Here is a 21,754-nt window from a genome sequence, read left to right as displayed (position 1 = left end):
TCTGATTTTATGTTTGTAGCTCCGCCCACATGTGCAGGTGGGCCGCGATACCCCCAGAACATATCATCCCAGGTAGTGAGGGATCTGCATACCAAGTTTCGTTCAAATCGGTCAAGCCGTTTTTGCGTGATCGCGGCACATACACACACACATACATACACACATACATACCTCCGATTTTATATATATAGATAGTTTATTAAAATTTGATTAAATGCTTTTTATAAAATTTCAAAGCGTTGTACAATAAAATCTAAAATTGGAATAAACAATGAAAAATAAACATATACCATACAGGATAGACTAACTTGGGGGGCAAGAGGATAACAACAAAAGGATAGAAGGGAAAAATTACAATTCTTAAAAAAATAAAACATAAGGATAAAAACAAAAGGATAAGATGGGGAAAAGTTTAATTTTAGGAATAAAAAATAAAAGAATAGAATGAATTAAAAGGCATAGGAAAAAATCAATCGTAGGCATCTTTAAAAAGAAAGCATTTTAAACTACTCTTACATTTATCCAAACTCTGTTCTGCTCTTATGTATAAAGGAAGTGAGTTCCAAATTGAAGGTGCCGTTACCGAAAAGATTTATGCGCAATGAGTGCCAATTATTTTTAGTGAAGGGACATTAAGAGTATGTTAATTAAAGGGTAATGGGGATGGGACTTGATATACTGCTTTTTCAGTGTGGTTACTATCAAAGCTGTTTACATATCTTATTTTAGACCTGGGTTGCTGAGGTAGCTGCTCTAACCTCTAGGCCACTTCTCCTGGCTAGGTTCACATCAATCTGGTTTCATCCTGGGTATGGAACAAAACTAGTTCTTGTAGTCCTGCTTGATGATCTCCACAGACACTGTGAAAGCAGATTTGCATCAATATTAGTGTTGCTGGATATCTCAGCAGCTTTTCACACTATAAATCATAATATCATATTTACATAACTGTAAGAAACAGATATCAATGGCACAGCATTTACATGGTTCAAATCTTATTTCTCAGACAACAATCAGACAGCATATTATCTCACCTTGAGCCCTAAACAGGTTGCAGGTAACCACAAAGGTCAATACTATCATCTATTTGATTTAATATCTACTGTATCTCAAGCCTTTATTTGTGCTAACTTTAGTTGATGGACACAAAAGTCTATACCTGTGTCAATGATGTGTAGCTACAAATCTTCACTGAACCAGATCTACCTACAGCTTTGAGTAAATTGACTGCCAACAGCAACTCAAGGATGGGCAATAAACTCTGCCAGAACCCAAGTAAATCAGAAATTCCATGGATTCCTAACAAATTGTGAAAAATCCTATATTCACAGAAGAGTTTGTTGGAATTGTCCTAGGGAAAAGGGAGGTTGGAGGGATCAGATACCTTATATATAAGGGTCAGATGGAGCTGGGTCAGGGAGCTCCTGCCAGGTCATGCCCCAAACCTTGAGGAAATGTTACATGCATGCATTAGAGGCTTTGGAGAAGAACCAGGCTTTAACCTTGCTTTCTGAAGTAGAGGTGTTAGATGTAGTCACTTGTGGTGTAAGTTCCAAAGTGTGGGAGCTACTCCTGAGAAGGTTTACTAACGGTACAAATAGTGGTGTTCTTTGGGAGGACCTCGGAGGCTTCAAAGGTATGTAGAAGGTTAACTTGGTCTTTAGATACTTTGGCTCATTTTGTCTGAGGCCCTTGATAATCAAAGATAGAGTTAAATTTGATACTGGGACGCAGAAAGGGTGTGATACGATCACATCACTTATAGCCCTCTCAGTTCAAATGCAACATTCTGAATTAGTTGGAGGTGATGCAGAGTCTTTTTGATGTGACTAATGTATAGGGCATTACAATAATCTAGTCATGATGTTACAACAGCATGGACTCATCTTTTCAATATATGACAGAGCTTTTTGTACTTGCTGCAAGGTTGCTTGAATTTGTAGGATCAAAGTAAGTGATGAGTCTAGCAATATCCCAAGATTCCTGACCTATGATTTTTGGGGAGTTCCCATGACAGACTGCCAGAAATGAGGTCAACAAGCTTTGATTTTCTGCCAGGCTGTGCCAGGTTTCTGATCTGGGCCCACTGTGAACTGGCTTCCTTTTCCCCCTTACATCAGGAAGGGAAGATGGAGATTGTCTGTTTAAAATGTAAGCTGCTTTGAGCAGGGACTGTCTCCTTTGTGACTCTGTGTAGTGCTGCGAATGTCTGGTAGCACTATAGAAATAATTAGTAGTAGTACCAGTAGCCCAGACCTGGTACTGTTTTGTTTCTGGAAAATAAATGATCACTAAGGTCAGGGATGTGTCTTCTAATGGAGCACTTTTATTGGCTTATTCCTCCAAATACATGATTTGCTGAGATGATACCATGAGGGAACAATAATTATTTTCAAACTCTGCTCATAACAGGGATAGAAGTATTGAGGGTTTCTACCATGTCAATAGGGCACCTATTTCCAAGGGATGGATATAGGCATAAACAAAAGAGGCATGTGCAGAAGGTGCCAACTTCTAAAGGAGGCCAAAAACTGGGGACTGGAGCTCTCCCATAGAGAATGACACGGGGAAAAAATCTGTCCCCGTCACCGCCCCGTCACCGGCCCACCATCCTCTGCACCGCCCCGTCACCGCCGATCCCTTCACCGCCCCGTCACCGTCACCGCCATCCCTTTCACCGCCCCGTCACCGCCACTGCCATCCCATTCACCGCCCCGTCACCGTCCCCGCTGCATCCATATAAGCCTTTTTCCTTTCACTCCTTCCTTCCAATTTGAGCCGGGAACACTAGCGATCGCACGGTCCCCGCGGCCACTACCTGCCTGCCCGGTCGATCCTGGTGTTTGGCCGGCTCTCTCCCTTCTCCTACCTTGGTTTGTGGGTTTTCTTTTTCGGCAACCTGCGCGCTTTCCCAGGGAGCCGCACACGCGCGGCTGCTCAGTGTTCGATCTTCTGCTCTGCTGCAACTTCCTGTTTCCGGTTGCGTCAGAGCAGAAGATCGAGGCTGAGCAGCGGCGGGTGTGCGCGGCTCTCTGGTAGCGTGCGGGTCGCCGAGGAGGAGGATCTGCGGACTGGGGTGAGGAGAGGGGAGAGAGCTGGCTGGACACTGGAATCGATTGGGCGGGCGGGTGTGAGCTGCGGGGACCGCGCGATCCTTCATGCCTCACTGCGGGGGACAAGGCCATTCACTGTCCGCGGGCGGTGAATGGCCTTGTCCCCGTCGCTGCAGCGACTGCTAGTTTTCTTCCCCGTTTTCGGCGGGTGACCCGCGGCTAAAATGCGGTGGCCGCGGGTAAACCGCCACCGTGTTATTCTCTACTCTCCCACTCAACTCCTCTCCCCACTGTTCCTCTGCCTACGGGTGCCATAGTCTTAAATCTGGCCCTGTCCATGCATCACTGTTGGAGCAATACTGGATACCGAGTCATAAGGAAATTAAGGATGGGCATTCATTTAAAACAATATCGAAAAATCCCATGACATTTTAATAGAAATGAGCAGATAAAACATGAAATTCATGTCTAATTGTTTACCAATAACAGAGTGCACTCTTTCAAGAAACAATAGGGTGAGACTCTCCCAACACACTACCAGTTTTAAAAATACAGTGCCACAACATTCTAGATCAGGGGTCTCAAAGTCCCTCCTTGAGGGCCGCAATCCAGTCGGGTTTTCAGGATTTCTCCAATGAATATGCATGAGATCTATGCTTTCAAAGCATATTCATTGGGGAAATCCTGAAAACCCGACTGGATTGCGGCCCTCAAGGAGGGACTTTGAGATCCCTGTTCTAGATCACTGAAGTGCCTTCCCTTCTACTTATCTTATGTGACATGTGTTTCAGAACCCTAGTGAGATAGGATTGACAGAGAGATATGAGCAGCCAAACTAACTATGGGGTTCTTTTACTAAGGGTCCTTTTACAAAGGCGCGGTAGCGGTTTAACACGCAGAATACTGCGCGTTAAACCACCTGCCACGCTAGTACCTAACGCCTCCATTGACGAGGCATTAGGATTATAGGCTGCCGCGGGGGTTAGCGCGTGATGAAATGTCCGACGCGCTAACCCCCTTAGCGCGCCTTGATAAAAGGAGCCCTATGCTGCAATAAGCACTAACGCATGCATAATGCAGGTTATAAAAGGAGGTAGTTTGGGGACTGATGCGCTCTTCCGATGCATTACAAAATGTTGTTGGTTTTTGGGGGTTTTTTTTAGCTTGGAGATGTGTCTGGGGGGCAGAGATTATAGTGTAGTTAGCGCGGGAGCCCTTACCACCTAGTAAATAGGTGGCGGTAGGGGCTCAAACGCTAATGTCCACACACTAATTTGAAAATGTGCTCATAGCCATTAATTCAAAAAATGAAAAATGCAATCATTTTACAACAGCGCTAAAAGTGGCCTCAATGCGCAGTAAAAGGGCCCCTAAGTTTTACATTTTTCTGAATTTGTGGATGGTGTTAAATAACTTGGTTTTATGCGTGTTAGAAGTTTTCAATGTGTGCAGATCATCATGCATCCATTAATTTATGGATTTATGTGCATACAATCAATTTTGCAGACCCGAACATTTTGAAGATATCCAAAAGAATAAAATGTGCACTGTTGAACACACATCCCTAGGAGAGCAACAGCTAAACAAAATGACATAAACAACTATGTCTGTTCAAGTTTCCCTAGAAGTACGAGTAACCAGGTACCAGTATACTGTATACCCAATTATCTTGATTGCTAAGTGGTTAACACCAGGTTTCGGTGACACCCAGGTCACACATTGGTTGCCAGTTTTGTGATGAATTTACTTTAAGGTTGCTTTACTGAAGCATTGAGAATAAACAGTCCTACTCATTTGAAAGACTGTTTGGAGTTTTGCTTTCTATACCTTTTCTTAGATCTGTTAATATGAGTCTCAGCTATTCTCGCTGTGAGCTCTTCCCACCTGTCTGCAATAAGTAATTGTGTTTTCAATACTGCAGGATCGGAAATGTGGATCTTCCTATAGCAATCCAGATAGCAACAGATCTAATTTATTGTTGGAAGAAACTGAGAGCATGTTTGATTTCTTTGATTTACCTTTCTTGATCTTTATGGTCATGCATTTTTTATGTTGGCTGTATATTTTATTTTAATTTCAAACAAGATAGAGAAAAAAGCCTCAGGCTTACGAGGGGGCCGCTGAAAAGTTCTCAGCCCAACCCCAAAAGAGAATGATGTGGAGCCATGAAATTTACAAGTTATTTCACACTTTTCTTGACACTTCATTTCATTTCATATCATTGAAATGAAAAGTGTCAAGAAAAGTGTGGAATAACTTGTAAGTTTCATGGCTCTACATCATTCGCTTCTTGGTTGGGCTGAGAACTTTTCAGCGGCCCCTTCTAAGTGGCATCTTAATGCATTCTATCAATGCTGCCTTAAGCACAATCATAAGCAATAACACTTCATCAAACTTTGTTCTAAGGAGAGAGTATCCCTACAAAAAATAGGCAAACACTGGAAATGCCCTGAGAAATGTCTCCTAATATCAAATTATTTATCTGCATCAGTTCTCCCTTCTGTCCGACTAATTCCTACTGCAGCTCCTTGTGACTCTGATCAAGTCACTTACAAAATAAGTACCTGTATATAATACTAGCTGATGACCCGGCATTGCACGGGTATTTAATTATAGCAATAACACTGTAAATGGATTCAAATAAAGATACTTTATAGTGGTGAATGAAATTATTGTTTTACAGCTTAATAAAAAGTACAATATTCAAATTATAATGTGAAATATTTGACAAAATGAATACAATACAACTAAGGCAAAACGTGATTATAAACAACATTTTTAGTTTCACCTCCAGGAGCAAGAACATATAAATTGATGGGGGAACCCACCCTTGAGCAAGCAACATAGAGTTGTGGGCCGAGAGACCCCCAGAACATATCACCCCAGGTAGTGAGGGATCTGCATACCAAGTTTCGTTAAAATCGGTCAAGCCGGTTTTGAATTACTGTGAGAATGGCAGCTTTTTACATTTTTTCCATTGACATGAATGGGTGAAATGTGATTTTCTGTTTGTAGCTCCGCCCACGTGTGCAGGTGGGCCGCGAGACCCCCATAACATATCACCCCAGGTAGTGAGGGAGCAGCATACCAAGTTTCGTTCAAATCGGTCAAGCCGTTTTTGAATTACTGTGAGAATGGCAGCTTTTTACATTTTTTCCATTGACATGAATGGGTGAAATCTGATTTTATGTTTGTAGCTCCGCCCACGTGTGCAGGTGGGCCGCGACACCCCCAGAACATATCCCAGGTAGTGAGGGATCTGCATACCAAGTTTCGTTCAAATCGGTCAAGCCGTTTTTGCGTGATCGCAGCACATACACACACACATACATAAACACATACATACCTCCGATTTTATATATATAGATATAAACCTCTTTGATAATAAACACAGAAAGGTGGTATATCAGGTCCCTTTCCCTATATGTACAAAATATCCATTTCAGATGCTCTCAAAGGTAATGCAAGCAGTTACATTTATTTAAAAATCTTAATATACCGGCCTGGACTGATGTACAGGTCGGGGCAGTGTACATAGTAAAACCATATATATATAAAATAACTGCAATATTTAAAGGAAAGAGCCATTCACAGCTTTAAGAATATTCATATACCTATTCTGGCACCCACTATTAGGGATATCAGATTACCCTCCGAGCAGCATAGCTCTAAAGGGTTACTTCCTCATATTTCCCAAAGGCACATCTATTGTTATATATTCCTTTTCTTCACTTTTTTTTGTTAATATTTCATTCTTATATAAATTTTTTCAATAATTAATTCACTTAGCTTAGCTTTCAGCCATTGCTGGAAATCCCCTCAGCCAACGCGTTTCACTCTCTTTCTCAAGGCAGTGGGGAGGCTGAAAATCAAAAGCAAACTCATATTAATATTAGTATAAAACCCATATAATCCCTGCCCTTCACTAACTGACGATATGAACTTCTCGCACCTATTTTCTTTCATCTCACTCAAACAGCCGTCGGCTCTCTATAAGATGTCTGCGGCATTCTGACTCGGACTAAAATACTCCCACCCCAATGACGTCACATCTGGACACCCGGGAATTTCAAAATCAAAAAACATTTTTTAAGGTTAATTTAAATCTGTTCAATTCTTTAAATCTTTTAATTTAAAGAGTCATAACTGCTCTAGCTAAAGATCTAAATATTTATTGAAAAAATTTATATAAGAACGAAATATTAACAAAAAAAGTGAAGAAAAGGAATATATAACAATAGATGTGCCTTTGGGAAATATGAGGAAGTAACCCTTTAGAGCTATGCTGCTCGGAGGGTAATCTGATATCACACACAGAACAACTTCAAATGTTGTTCTGTGTGTGACTGGAGTGTATGTGATATTGAGTGAAGATTAAAGACACAGAGATAGTATAAAGGATGACCCACTATTAGGGGCATTTTCAAAATACGAAGACATCCAAAAACAGCATAAATCGACACTTGGGCGTCCTAATCATCAGGATGATCAAGTGCCAATTTTCAAAACTGTCTTTTTGGACATCTTGCTAGGCGTCCCAGCTGCTGTGTATCTAAAACTAAAAGGAGGGAGGGGGAAGGTGTTGGCTGCATGTTCTGGGCAGGCTTTGGGTGGGCCTTGGGCAAGCTTAAACTTGGACATCTTGCAGTAATAATCAAACCTTTCCCAAGACATTCTTGACAGAATTTAGATATTCAGAGTTAGATCTGTTTTAAAAGTGTCCTAAGTGCCAAAAAGGTGCCCAATTTGACCAGATAACCATTGGAGGGATTAAGTTATGACCTCCCCCCCCCCAGTGGCCACTAACCTCCTCCCACCCCACAGAGATCTGAATGAAATAGTACATACCTGTCTCTAGAACAGCACCACCTGGTATTGGAAAGCCTAGGAGTGCTGCACATAGGTGCCTTAAGTAGCCTGGTGGCCGCAGCTTTGTGCACTGCAGCAGTGAAGAAGAGGGAGCTGGACTGAAGATAACATTGTCTCAGGCCCAATGCATGTGCCAGCCCTGTGGATAGGCAGGAAATTTCTGTGGACCGGTGGTTGAAGAACACTGTTCTAGGATATCTAAAACCACAGGTTTGACTAGTTGACTCTTTTAAAACAAGAGAATATTTCTTAGACCCAAAGTTCAATAAAGTGTGAAAAGTGTATATCTGTGCACACACAAAAATTAAAGTACAGTCAAAACTTGGATAGTGAGTAACGCGGTTTGCGAGTGTTTTGCAAGACGAGCAAAACACTTTATTAATTTATAAAACGCTCAACGAGCATTGTCTCGCTAAACGAGTGCGTTACGCACAAGCATGTCACACGCATGTCACACACGCATGTCAATGAGCGTGATCCTGCCTGGTTCCTGACTCAGCACAACATATTTCCCACCCTGAAACCCGCCCCCCCCCCCCCCCACAAAGCCTGCGCCTGCTGGCAGCTGCAGTAAAATATCAGTTTGGGAGAGGGAGAGAAGGATGAAAGCTGGGGGGAGGAGGGCTGCTGATGGCTGATGGCAATGTTGTTAAATCATTGCTGGCTTGACCCTGGGCTGGCTGGCAGGGCATTGGGAACACATTGGCAGGCGGTTGGCAGCTGGCTGCTAATGAGTTAATAAAGCAGCAGAGCCCCACATAGGCTGCAGGCTCTGAATAATGTACGCACAATATTGATCCCAAAATGCAGTCACAAAACCAGTGCATAGTATGCTTATATGCACAACCTATGTGCACATCTTATGCGCACAACTTCTCCCTCACACCAGCCAGTTTTTGGGATGTGGAACGAATCGTCCAAGCTTCCATTACTTCCTATGGGGAAATTTGTTTTGATACACGAGCACTTTGGATTACGAGCATGCTTCTGGAACAAATTATGCTCGCAAACCAAGGTACCACTGTATTTTTTTTAAACCCTGTTTTCACTGGTATCGACGCTTTCTTAGATTGGGTACCGCTGAGTTGTTGTCCTGTCACCTGTCTGGAACCAGTAGCTCCTCTGAAGATCCGGATATTAACTGCTATCCTATCTGATATGAAATTAGCTCAGAGAGGTTCAACACACCCATTCACACAATATCTTGAGCAACTTTGGCTTTGTCCGTGTATCCAGGTATTTTTGATTCAGAAATAATAAAACTGTTCAATAATTATCTCACAGTTCAACACAGCTTCCTCATTCAGAGCCTGCTAGTGTATCAGAAATGCTGTTGGAAAAAGCTCTGCACTTTAGAACATCTTATAGTTCTAAGACATCAAGAGACCACTCTTAAGGTTTTAGACCTTCAGTTTTCAAAGGCACATTTAGCTTTCAAGAATAGCTTCAACTTCTCCCAGTTTGTTTGCTGGTTAAAGTCCCAGCAGATTAATAATTAGAAAAGGCTGCAAGGATTCACTTCAGCACTGCAACAGAAAACCAGCTGAATATTAAATTAAATACAAAGCATTTGCTTTAAACACCAATAATATTAGGCAATCTGAGCTGAATCAGTGGTCTGACACAGAGGAGGGATTAAAATCCTTTATTTCCCAGTACTTACTACTTTTTAGCAACAGGAGTCACAAAAATCCCCACTGAGAGGGACAGCCAACGGGGACCCCAGTGAGTTTGCATTCTGCAACACATTTTAAAAGTTCTTATCAATTTTGAGTAAATCTGAGGTTCTTCCATTGAATGTACATTGTGTAAAAGCTTTATTTTATCCATTCCCCTTCCTTTGGAAGGAAGAGGGAATAAAATATTTGGGTATAATGATTCAAAAAAACATTGGAAGATAGAATGACAGTAAATGAAAAATCCTTATTGTTAAAAGTTAAAGAAATGTGTGAACATTGGAACCCTTTACATCTTTCTTGGTGGGGGAGAGTCCAAACCATCAAAATGATGATTTTGCCTGTGGTTTGTTACCAGTTTATTTCCAAAGTTCTTTTTATAAAAAATAAAATAGGATTCTTACAAAATTTCTTTGGCTGGGTAAAACTGCTAGAATAGCCTTGGAGGGGCATAATAGAAAGGGACGTCTAAGTAAAAAAACAGCTTAAGACACATTTTCAAAAGATACGTCCAACTTTTTTTTCGTTTCGAAAATCATCTAATTATACATCCTGCCGATCTGATCATCCAAGCCATTAAATCGTCTATCTTTATACAACCTTTCCATCCAAGTCCAAAACGCCAAGAACAAGCCCTGTTGGACGTGGGAGGGGTCTACAAAGTGATGGACTGCACACCCAGACATAAGAACATAAGAACATAAGAAATGCCTCCGCTGGGTCAGACCCGAGGTCCATCGCGCCCAGCAGTCCGCACACGCGGCGGCCCAACAGGTTCAGGACCTGTGCAGTAAATTTCTATCTATACCCCTCTATCCCCTTTTCCAGCAGGAATTTGTCCAAACCTTTCTTAAACCCCAGTACTGTACTCTGTCCTATAACTTCCTCTGGAATTGTATTCCAGGTGTCCACCACCCGTTGTGTAAAGAAGAATTTCCTAGCATTAGTTTTGAATTTGCCTCCTTTCAACTTTTCCGAATGCCCTCTTGTTTTTTTATTCTCTGAAAGTTTGAAGAATCTGTCCCTCTCTACTCTCTCTATGCCCTTCATGATCTTGTAAGTCTCTATCATATCCCCTCTTAATCTTCTCTTTTCTAGGGAAAAGAGTCCCAGTTTTTTCAATCTCTCAGCATATGAAAGGCTTTCCATCCCCTTAATCAGTCGTGTTGCTCTCCTCTGAACTCTCTCGAGCAATGCCATATCCTTCTTAAGGTACGGTGACCAATACTGGACGCAGTACTCAAGATGTGGGCGCACCATTGCCTGATACAACGGCAGGATAACTTCTTTCGTTCTGGTTGTAATACCTTTCTTGATTATACCTAGCATTCTATTCGCTCTCTTAGCGGCAGCTGCGCACTGTGCTGTCGGCTTCATTGTCATGTCTACCATCACCCCCAAGTCCCTTTCTTGGGCACTCTCATTCAAAAACTTCCCTCCCATCGCATAATTATACCTCGAGTTTTTGCTTCCCACATGCAATACTTTACACTTCCCAACATTGAATTTCATCTGCCATCTCTCTGCCCATTCCCCTAGTTTGTCCAAGTCTCTTTGCAATTCTTCGCAGTCCTCCTTTGTCCAAGCTCTACTAAATAGTTTGGTGTCGTCCGCAAATTTTATTATCTCACACTTCGTCCCTGTTTCTAGATCATTTATGAATATGTTAAAAAGCAGTGGCCCGAGCACCGAGCCCTGCGGAACACCACTCGTGACCTTTCTCCAGTCTGAGTAGTGGCCCTTCACCCCTACCCTTTGTTTCCTACCTTCTAACCAGTTTCTGATCCATCTATGCACGTCTCCGTCCACCCCATGGTTCTTCAGTTTCCGGAGTAGACGTTCATGAGGCACCTTGTCAAAGGCTTTCTGGAAATCTAGGTATATGATGTCTATGGGGTCTCCTCTGTCCATTTGTTTGTTAATTCCTTCGAAGAAGTGCAGTAAGTTAGTCAGGCACGATCTTCCCCTGCAGAAACCATGTTGGCTGGTTTTCAGAAGTTCGTTTCTTTCAAAATGTTCATCGATGTTTTCTTTTATCAGTGCTTCCGCCATTTTCCCCGGAACCGAGGTCAGACTCACCAGTCTGTAGTTTCCCGGGTCCCCTCTTGATCCCTTTTTAAAGATGGGCGTTACGTTGGCTATCTTCCAATCCTCCGGAATCACACCTGTTTTCAGAGATAGGTTGCAAATTTGCTGCAGTAGTTCTGCTATTTCCTCCTTTAGTTCCTTCAGAACCCTTGGATGGATTCCATCCGGACCCGGCGATTTGTCAGTTTTTAGTTTTTCTATCTGCCTGCGCACCTCATCAAGGCTCACTTCCATGGATGTTAACTTTTGTGCTTGATTTCCCTTAAAGATTTGTTCAGGTTCCGGTATGTTGGTTGTGTCTTCGCTTGTAAATACCGATGAAAAGAACATGTTAAGTCTTTCTGCGACCTCTTTCTCTTCCTTCACCGCACCCTTCCGGTCTCCGTCGTCCAGTGGTCCCACCTCTTCCCTAGCCGGCTGTTTCCCTTTAATATATCTAAAGAACAGCTTGAAATTTCGTGCTTCCCTGGCTAGCCTCTCTTCATACTCTTTTTTGGCTTTTCGAACCACACGATGACATTCCTTTTGATACTTTCTGTGTTCTTTCCAGTTTCCCTCTGATTTGTCCTTCTTCCATTTTCTGAATGAGTTTTTCTTATTGCCTATCGCTTCCTTCACTATTTTAGTTATCCACGCCGGGTCTTTTGTTCGACTCTTGTTGCACCCTTTTCTGAATTTGGGGATACAGATTTTGCGCCTCGCTCACTGTATTCTTGAAAAAGGACCAGGCATGTTCTACCGTATGCCATTTTTTGGAAGTGTTCCTAAGTTTCTTCTTTACCATTCTTCTCATTGCTTCGTAGTTTCCCTTCTTGAAGTTAAAAGTTGTCGCTATGGTTCTCTTTCCTTTCAGTATTCCTATTTCCACCTTGAACTTGATCATATTATGATCGCTGTTTCCCAACGGTCCCACTACTTCCACTTCCTTTGCAGGTCCCCTTAGCCCATTTAGGATTAGATCCAGAGTGGCATTTCCTCTCGTCGGTTCTCTAACAAGCTGCTCCATGAAGCAATCTTGTACAGCCTCCAGAAAGTCTGCCTCCCTGGCGCATCTTGAGCTTCCAAGACTCCAGTCTATCCCAGGGTAGTTGAAGTCTCCCATAATAACTGTGTTACCGCTTTTACATTCTCGCTTCATCTCGGCTTCCATTTCTTCATCGATTTCTCCGGTTTGCCCGGGTGGACGATAGTATAGACCTATCTTTATTTCAGGCCCTTTCCTTCCTGGTATTTTAACCCATAGTGATTCTAGCTTGTTGGCCGTCTCTGCTATGTACATTCTTGTCGATTGTATGTTTTCTTTTATGTATAGTGCTATTCCTCCGCCTTTCTGTCCTAATCTGTCTCGGCGATAGAGTTTGTACCCCGGCAGTGCTGTATCCCATCTGCTTTCCTCAATCCACCATGTTTCGGAGATTCCAATGATGTCTATGTTCTCTGCAATAGCCATGGCTTCTAATTCTCCCATTTTGTTTCTTAGGCTCCTTGCATTAGTATATATGCAATTTAGCTCCTGGAATTTTGTTGCCTTCATTTCCTTTCCCTGTGTTTTGGTCATTAATTTCTTCTCTTTGGTTGTGATCTTTCTAATCTCCTCTCCTTTGTTTGTCGACTCCTGTAATTTGTCCCTTGTCTCATCCCAGCCTTTTATCTCCTTAGTATCTTCACAAGATACCTTTTTCCGAATCATCGACGCTTGGTCGACTGTCGGCTTTCCCCTTCTTGTTAGTTTAAAGCCTGTTCTATTCCTCTCTTGATGTTGTTTGCTAGAAGTCTAGTTCCCTCCTAAATAGTGGGGTACCTTACAGGGCACTGCTGTGAACTTCACAAAAAGGGTGCCATGTCTTCTCCTCCCTACAGCTCCCTTATAGGTCATGATGAGCCCCCCAAACCACCTCCAGAATCCCCTAGACCCACTTATCTACCACCCCAATAGCCCTTATGGCTGCAGGAGCCACTTATATGCCAGTACAAAAAGGTTTTGGGAGTGTATAGGGGAGTGCACATGTTTAAGGATCAATGCAGTGATTACAGGGGCTTATGGGCATGGGTCCTCCTCTCCATGAGTCCCTAACCCACCCCCAAGACGACTTAAGCTGCCTCTGGGCTGAACGACTAGGCTTTTCTATGCCAGGTGGCCAGGTGATGATGGTCTGGAGGCTGAATTTTGAAGTTATGATTAAAATTTTTATGGGGGTGGGGGGGTTGGTGATCACTGGGGTAGTGTATGGAGGTCTGTTTTATGTGTTTGCAGTGCTTATCTGGTGACTTTAGGTGGGTTTTTGTGACTTAGACCATGTTTTTCATGGTCTAAGTCACAACATCCAAGTTCCGTCTAGACTCTGTTGTAAAACTTTCGGTTATACATGCTGTATGACTAAGTCTATGCCGGCCCACGTCCCGCCCAACTCCCACCTCCCGAAACACCCCATGTAACTTTGGTCGTTCAGCGGCACTATGAAGGCCTAGGTCGTTTAGAAATACGTCCAAAACCCGTTTTTATTATCGGCACTTGGCCGTTTTTGAGAAATGTTCGTCCAAGTGCCGACTTAGGCCGGTTTTTGGACATTTTTCTCTTTCGATTATGATCCCCTTAGTATCTTTGCAAAAATCACAATCGGCGGGAGGGGTAAATTTTCCAAATTTTTACTGGTATCATCAAGCCTTTATATTGCGTCAGGGTATGTATTGGATCCTTCCTGAACTCATAGAGAATCTGCCAGACTGGTTGATACTGGAAAGTCATCTTTTGGCCCCATTACGTCGTAACCATATTTTGAATATCAAGCTTCCTCGAATATACAAGGACAATATTATTCTTCAATCTACCTGGAAGACATTAAAATTTATTGATGCCTTAACTTCGGTTTCAGTACAGCAATCCCTATGGTTAAACTCCAAGATAAAAACTGACGAGTCTAAAATCCTCTGGAAACATTGGTGCAGGCAGGCATACGTACTTTAGATGATGTAATTCAGAATGGGAAAATTGTAAATTTATTACAATTGCAACAATCTTTCGGCATATCAAAATCTTAAAGTTATAAATGGTTGCAGTTGAAACAGGCCATTCAGAAAGGGTTCCCTGATTGGCGCAACTTTAAATATCAGTATAGCTTGCCGGGCCTATGTTTCCAGACAGATTTTCAAGGGCATCAGGCCGCCAAGTGGTACAAATTAATATCAATTTTCCTTTGACATAACTCCAAATTTAATTTAGAAATCTCAATAAATCATGAGAACTAGCATGTGTTAGATAAAGTTCTTGACCCACAACTCACAAAACCTCAGCTATATTCTGTTTACAGCTTTCTCAGTACACACCTTATCTGAACAGCCCATAAACAGGTTTAATCTGTCGCATTTCTCATGAAATCAAACATTTACAGGAAATGTTATTTCAAAATTATCCATTCCTTCCACACATAGACAAACTCCAGGGCAGACTTAGAAACTTTCACTCAGCAGCCCCACCATTTTGCTGCCTTAATCTCTCTGCTTTCCTCTCCTAATAACGGTTCTGGGTAGGGTTACCAGATTTTTGCAGGAGAAAAAAAAAAAAGACGTGGCCCTGCCCCATTCCGCTCCCCAACCCCGGCCCCACACATACTTTTTCTATTCAGAGCCGCATCTAGAGGGCATCTGTGCATGTGCGCCTGCATGTGGTGTCACTGCGTGCGCAGGGCCCCCCCCCCAGATGTGGCCTCGATATCAATGCTTTTCAAAACCCAGACAAAGTGCCGGGCTTTGCAAAGCCGTCAGGATGCCTGGACAGTCCTCTTAAAAGAGGACATGTCCGAGTAAATCTGGATGTCTAGTAACCCTAGTTCTGGGTCTCTTAGTGATAGAGATGCTATTAGGTGCAAAGCTTCCTGCTGGAAACTCTTGTCTCCTTTAGCTCTATGATCTCATGCCGCCCCCCAGTTTCTGTGCATGAGCCCAACCCCCGAGCAGCTTCCAGAATTTTCCTCCTGCCTCTCTTTTGTAAGTGCTTTCAATTTATTATTATTTTATTTCCTGTTAACATATAGAAGAAGCCCGGAGTGATTAGCGGAGGGCTTCCACAAACATTAGGGGGGACTCCGGGGAGCAAAGGTAGGATAGGAGATAGGGAGGGACAGTAGGTTGGGTGGGGGGGGGAAGAGCAGCGGGAGTTTTAAAGTAAGGGCCTCTCCTGGCACAGCCATCTTTTAGCGGCACGCTGGTGAGACAGGAATAGCTCACTGCGATATCAGGCCTTTTCCCGCTTTGCTCTGCGGCTGTCAGCATCGAGCACAGGGCAGCGGCGGCTGAGTCGGAGCAGCGTTCTGTCAGGCGGCATTAGAGCTCTCTTCCTGCTCCCTGATACACAGTGGAGCACAGGGCAGTGGCAGCCGCTGGTAGAGACAAGGTAGCAAGGTGGCTGGCAGGGCACGGCCCGAAAGTGTGGTGTGCCGGCGGCAGAGGCGTTCGAGGAGGCTTTACGGATTGCGAGCTGCTGACGTGCAGCAGCTCAGTGCAGTGTGACCGGAGAGTGGGGAAGAAGATAGCGGCACTCTTCAGCTTATGGTCTGCTCGAGGTGTCACTACCGTGAGTTGTGGCAGGTGTAGTGCTTAATAAAAGGGGGGGAACCAAGGCAAGCGGGGGAGGGTGAACATTTGGTAGGGGATCCCTGTTGGACAGAGGAGCAAGCAGAGGTGGACAATCGCTACACCCCAATCGCTTGGACGGCGATTGAGGGGGACAGCCAACGGGGCCTGGGACGCTTGGACGGCGGCTCGAGCCATGTGAGAGTAGAGCATTCACTTGAACGGCGGTGCCTACTCGTCTGCAGTGGTGAATGGACCCCATCTTGGCCCCCACTTGGTATGATGGTGTGCCCCTATCCCAGAGGGTTGTTAGAAAGTCTAGGATAAGTTGTTATTTGGCAGGTTATTGGTAGTTGAACATTGTTATTCATAGACAGAATTATTGAATATGGTTGTTGATATGATTTGGATTGTGTTGTAACCATGCTGTGGCTAAAATAAAACTTCCTTAGTGGAATTCAACTCTGGTCTCTGACTCTGATTGACGTGGGGAGGGTAGATATCGGGAACCCCAGTGAGACCTCCCCATCCTTGTGCTCCATGCTGTATGAACCATGTCTACAACTGATATATGCAAATGCAACAACAGTAGGTTGCCTCTGAGACTGCCCTCTTACAGGCAGTAGGGCTCATGGACTGTCAACCTTTCCTATACTGCTGGCCTACAAACCACCTCACTTTTAAAAAGACAAAATTACTGCAGTTTATTTACATTAGCAATCTACAGGGGGGACACACAAACCCCCAAAGGGCAATCCATCTTTCTTTGTAGAGGATTGTACTTTGTTCATATAGATCCCTTGTTTCCTCCTGAAAAGCCAACATTTGTCCTGCTATTGAGTGACTAAGACATTTTACATTTGCACAAGGGTAGTGTTCTGAAACTATCTAGGGAAAGGACCATTTGAAGAAGTCATCTGAGTCATTTGTCAGGCTCAACCACATGTTAAATATTACATATAAGCAAACTTGCATTTTGATGTTAATATAGCTTTGTTTATCTGTAGATCATGTATCAAAATGTTTGGTACTCCAAAAAACAACTGGGAAAAAAACTTCTCAGAGTGCTTGCCAGAAAAGATCAAATCAAGAAAAGAAACAGACGATTTAGCGCACTTCAATGTAAATAACAATTAGAGGCTTCTATGAAACAGCGCTCAGCAATTTGACCACCAGACCAAAAACTGGGTAAACCCGGAGTTATGCATCTGTATGATCATCAATGCACTTGATTAAATTCTCCACATTATTCAAACTGAAAATTTAAATTCAAATGGCTTCAGCGTTTACCTAGTACTACTTCAGAGACCCCAATATCTACAGACTCTTTGGGCATCCTATGGGAGGGGATTTAGGCATCTGAGCTAATCATGGCCTTAGGCCCCTCCTCAGTGCATCCCAGAATGCACCAGAAAGGGGAAGGCTTGCCATTTTGCAGTGGTGGGCTTGCTGGCAGGAGGGAGGGAGCATCCCTTTTGCTGGCCATCAGATTAAGGTTCGGGGGATGGTAGGGGGATCTTGGGATGTTGGGGATAGAGTCGGGGGGTGTTTGAGGGGACTTTAGGGGATGATGAGGCCAACGGCAGGAGGAATTGGGCACTCCTTCTGTCACAAACATTCGGAGAGGAGCTTCAGAGGTTCCGGCAGGAGGGAGTGGGCATCCCTCCTGCTGGGGGATGTCTCGGGGGGTGTAGGAAGGAGGAATTGGGCACTCCTCCTGCTGCAGACATTCAGAGCGGCTTCAGGGGTTTCCGACAAGAGAAAATGAGCATCCCTCCTGCCAGTCAACTTTGCAGGGGGGATGGGCTCCCTGCTGCAGCCGCTAAACTGATCGCGGCAGGCACACTTTCTGGGACGCCACCAACTGAGATGAAAAATATGACCTGGTGAGTACTTCCCACACATTTTTACACAGTGAATATGCAAACCTTGGTAAAGATTGAAAAATGCCATGAAGTTGCAATACATGTCAGAATTTCAAGATAGTGCATTTGATTTGAAAAGCTCTGTGTGAGTATGGTAACACGCACATCAATCTTTGTTCCTACATGACTGCAGACCCCTTAAAAAGTAAAGATCTCTGTGCATATAATGCTCTTTTATAGGCTTTTTTGATGACTCCATACGGATATTGCCTCTCCGCAAATCTTTACAACATTTCTTGTGCCCATCATTTAAACTCATAAGCTGTGGTTCACAACCTGCGCATTCTCAAAAACTGTCCGACTGGTACATTTATTTTCAAATACCTTGAATAATAACTCTTAAATTGTAAGAGATTGTTACAATGAGTAGCCTTTCGAAAAATTCTGGTATTAAGGGCTCCTTTTACAAAGGTGCGCTAGCGTTTTTAGCACACTCACCAGATTAGCGCGCACTCTAGCGCACGCTACCCAAAAAACTACTGCCTGCTCAAGAGGAGGCAGTAGCGGCTAGCGCGCACGGCATTTTAGCTCGCGCTATTCTGCGCGTTAAGGCCCTAACGCACCTTTGTAAAAGGAGCCCTAAATGTTGATCCCTGTAGACTGATAACTTATGTCTAAAAATGAAATGGTGTATGGCTGTATGGTAGGTGAATGCCAGTTACATAATTTCCAGTGTCTCTGATGTTACAAAGGAACTGGAGCGGTAGGTCGCACTGAAGGAAACTAAGTGAATGGGTACATAAGAACATAAGAATAGCCTTTTTGGGTCACACTAATGGTCCATCTAGCCCAGTATCCTGTCTTCGCAGAGGCCAATCCAAGTCACAAGTACCTGGCAAAACCCAAATAGTAGCAGCATTCCATGCTAGCAACCCATGTCTGTCTCAACAGCAGACTATGAACTTTTCCTACAGGAGCTTGTCCAAACCTTTTTTAAAACCAGCTACATTAACTGCTCTTACCACATCTTCTGGCAATGCATTCCAGAGCTTAACTATCCTCTTGAGTGAAAAAATATTTTTAAATTATTACTCTTTAACTTCATCAAGGGTCCCCTAGTCTTTGTAAATATTGATGCAGTAAAAAAATCTATCCACTTGTACCCATTCTACACCACTCAGGATTTTGTAGACTTCAATCATATCTCCCCTCGGCTGTCTCTTTTCCAAGCTAAAGAGCCTTAACCTCTTTAGTCTTTCATCATACGAGATGAGTGCCATCCTCTTTATCATCTTGGTCACTATTCTTTGAACTTTTTCCAGTGCCGTTATATCTTTTTTTAAGATAAGGAGACCAGAACTAAATGCAATACTCAAGGTGAGGTCAAAGCATTGAGCGAGTAACGCGCAAGGTACCCCCCAGAAGTCACCATGAGCGTTCGACAAAGAGGATTGTTTCATTGAGATAAGTACTAATATATTATATTTTTGTTGTTTATAGTTTTCACAGACCACTTTATACAGAAAGAGTCTGCAGATATTCGGTTCTCTGAAGAAGCCCTAGGCAAAATGCGTTAGAACCCAGGAAGAACCCTGAAGTCATTTGAATTTAAATTTTCAGTTTGAATAATGTGCAGAATTTAATCAAGTGCAGTAACTCCTTTATTGGGGCATTGAAGAAGATCATAAAGACTCATAACTCTGGGTTTACCCAGTTTTTGGTCTGGTGGTCAAATTTCTGAGCGCTGTTTTCTTAGAATCCTCTAATTGTTATTTACGTTGAAGTGCGTTAGATTGTCTGTTTTTTCTCAAAATGTTTAGTGCCATATTAGTCATGGGACACACTGGATCCTTTGGAGGTTATGTGATTTTTATTTTTTGGACTAGAAGGGATTTTCCATTTATCTATTACTACAGATGAATTTTTGTGGTGTGTCTCTTCTCTTTCTTGAGAATTCCCACTTTCATATCATTGTCGTGATCCCCTACATGTTAGGATTGATTTCCCTGCCATACTTGAGTCTTGTTGAAAGAAGATAAACAATACACCTACCTCTTGACACAGTGCTGACATTAACTTCCCAAATATCATGGGAGCTGATACTGTGTTTTCCATTGTTTCCCGAAGAAAGTTAATCTTCTCATTACTGTGTGCCAACAGAAATATGGCCTGGAAGACCAGAAGTCAAATCACTGTGCCTAAGATGATAAAATTTTGAAAATGAGAGATTCAGCTAACTCTTTTCTTGGTGCGATGGTACTGATTACCAATAAATGCAAAAAGATGTTAACAAAGGACTAGCTACAGTATAATTAAAATCTTTTATGAGATAGGTGTCAGAAATTTTAATAGCTTTAAGTCGTTCTACAATGACATTGTGGTAAGCCTAGTAATTTAATAAATGATTTTTGTAGAAATTACAAAGCACAGAAATTAAGTCTCTTACAGGCAGGCATGTATGGGGATATCTCTAAAATGATTTCACTCTTTTTGTGTCTACCTGAAAAAAATAATTCAATATACAGAACTGCCTGTAGTTTAACAAAACCTATAATAACCTGAAATAAATTATAACACTATGTGCCATCCAGTTTTATTTTTTCAAGTTGTGAATCTTTAATAATACACCTTCACTGCTGTGGAAAAGAGTATGAGCTTTACATGGAACTTTTTTAATAATAAACCTTCCACATTGGATGTTCTCTGAATCTAGTGCAAAGCTTTGCTTGTTGCATACCTAAATGATTTATAAATACTTTATAAGGCTTTATAAAAATGTATAAATACTTATTTTATAAGGCTTTGGGCTCCTTTTACTAAATGGCGGTAGAGGTTTCTACTGTGGGCCAGTGAAGTAAATGTTCCATAGCTCATAGGAATTCTATGAGCATCAGAGCATTCACCTCACCGGCCCACAGTAGAAAACTCCACTGCCATTTAGTAAAACCCAACATTTACGAAGGGCCGCTGAAAAGTTCTTATCCCAACCAAGAAGAGAATGATGTGGAGCCATGAATTGGCCCCCCCCCCCCCGTATAAGTTAGAGGTGAAACCTTTTCATTGGGCTAGGTAAAGTGATGGCCATTGCTCTAGGCCAGACATGTCACACTCTGGCCCGCGGTGTGTTAAAAATTGGCCTGCCAGACATTTTAAATTTTATAGTAAATCTGGCCCGCCGGCACGAACCGCTGCAGCTGCCGCTGCTCTTCACTTGCTTCTGCCTTCAACAGGTCTCCTCTTCAAAGCAGCCTGCTGAGGATTGCCGACCGGTTGTAGCAAACCTCGCAGGCCGCTGTCCATCTCGGTAGCACGCTCCCTCTGATGTGATCCCGGAGCCTGGGACCAAAAACAGGTAGAAAAAATAATTTTATTTTCTGTTTTGTGATTACATTTATTTTGTTTACACCACAGAGCTGGTGTGGTCTTGGAGACATTGTAAACCTATACTTCTACTAAGACTAAACCTTAGTCACTTAGGGGTCCTTTTATTAAGGTGCACATTTAGGGCACGCTAAATCTTTTAGTGTACCTTAATTAAAGGACCCCTAATTATCTTAATTAAAAATGGCCAACGGCTTAGCCTTTTTTTTTCAGATTTTGGCCCCTTATGTGATTGAGTTTGACACCCCTGCTC

General features: G+C 42.8%; 1 long non-coding RNA gene across 1 annotated transcript; it reads right to left on the bottom strand.

Annotated features, from left to right (window-relative positions):
• Nucleotides 1-304: 304 nt before the first annotated feature.
• Nucleotides 305-21,443, bottom strand: LOC117367507. The gene is made up of 3 exons (XR_004540780.1): nucleotides 21,307-21,443; nucleotides 20,173-20,318; nucleotides 305-860 (listed from the first exon to the last, which is right to left on the bottom strand). It is a non-coding gene; the product is annotated as an uncharacterized LOC117367507 (long non-coding RNA).
• Nucleotides 21,444-21,754: the final 311 nt, after the last annotated feature.

The sequence above is a fragment of the Geotrypetes seraphini genome, chromosome 10, assembly GCF_902459505.1.
Source record: "Geotrypetes seraphini chromosome 10, aGeoSer1.1, whole genome shotgun sequence".
Classification (NCBI taxonomy): domain Eukaryota; kingdom Metazoa; phylum Chordata; class Amphibia; order Gymnophiona; family Dermophiidae; genus Geotrypetes; species Geotrypetes seraphini.
The sequence above is the reverse complement of the archived record's forward strand: the minus strand, read 5'-3'. Positions and strand labels throughout refer to the sequence as shown.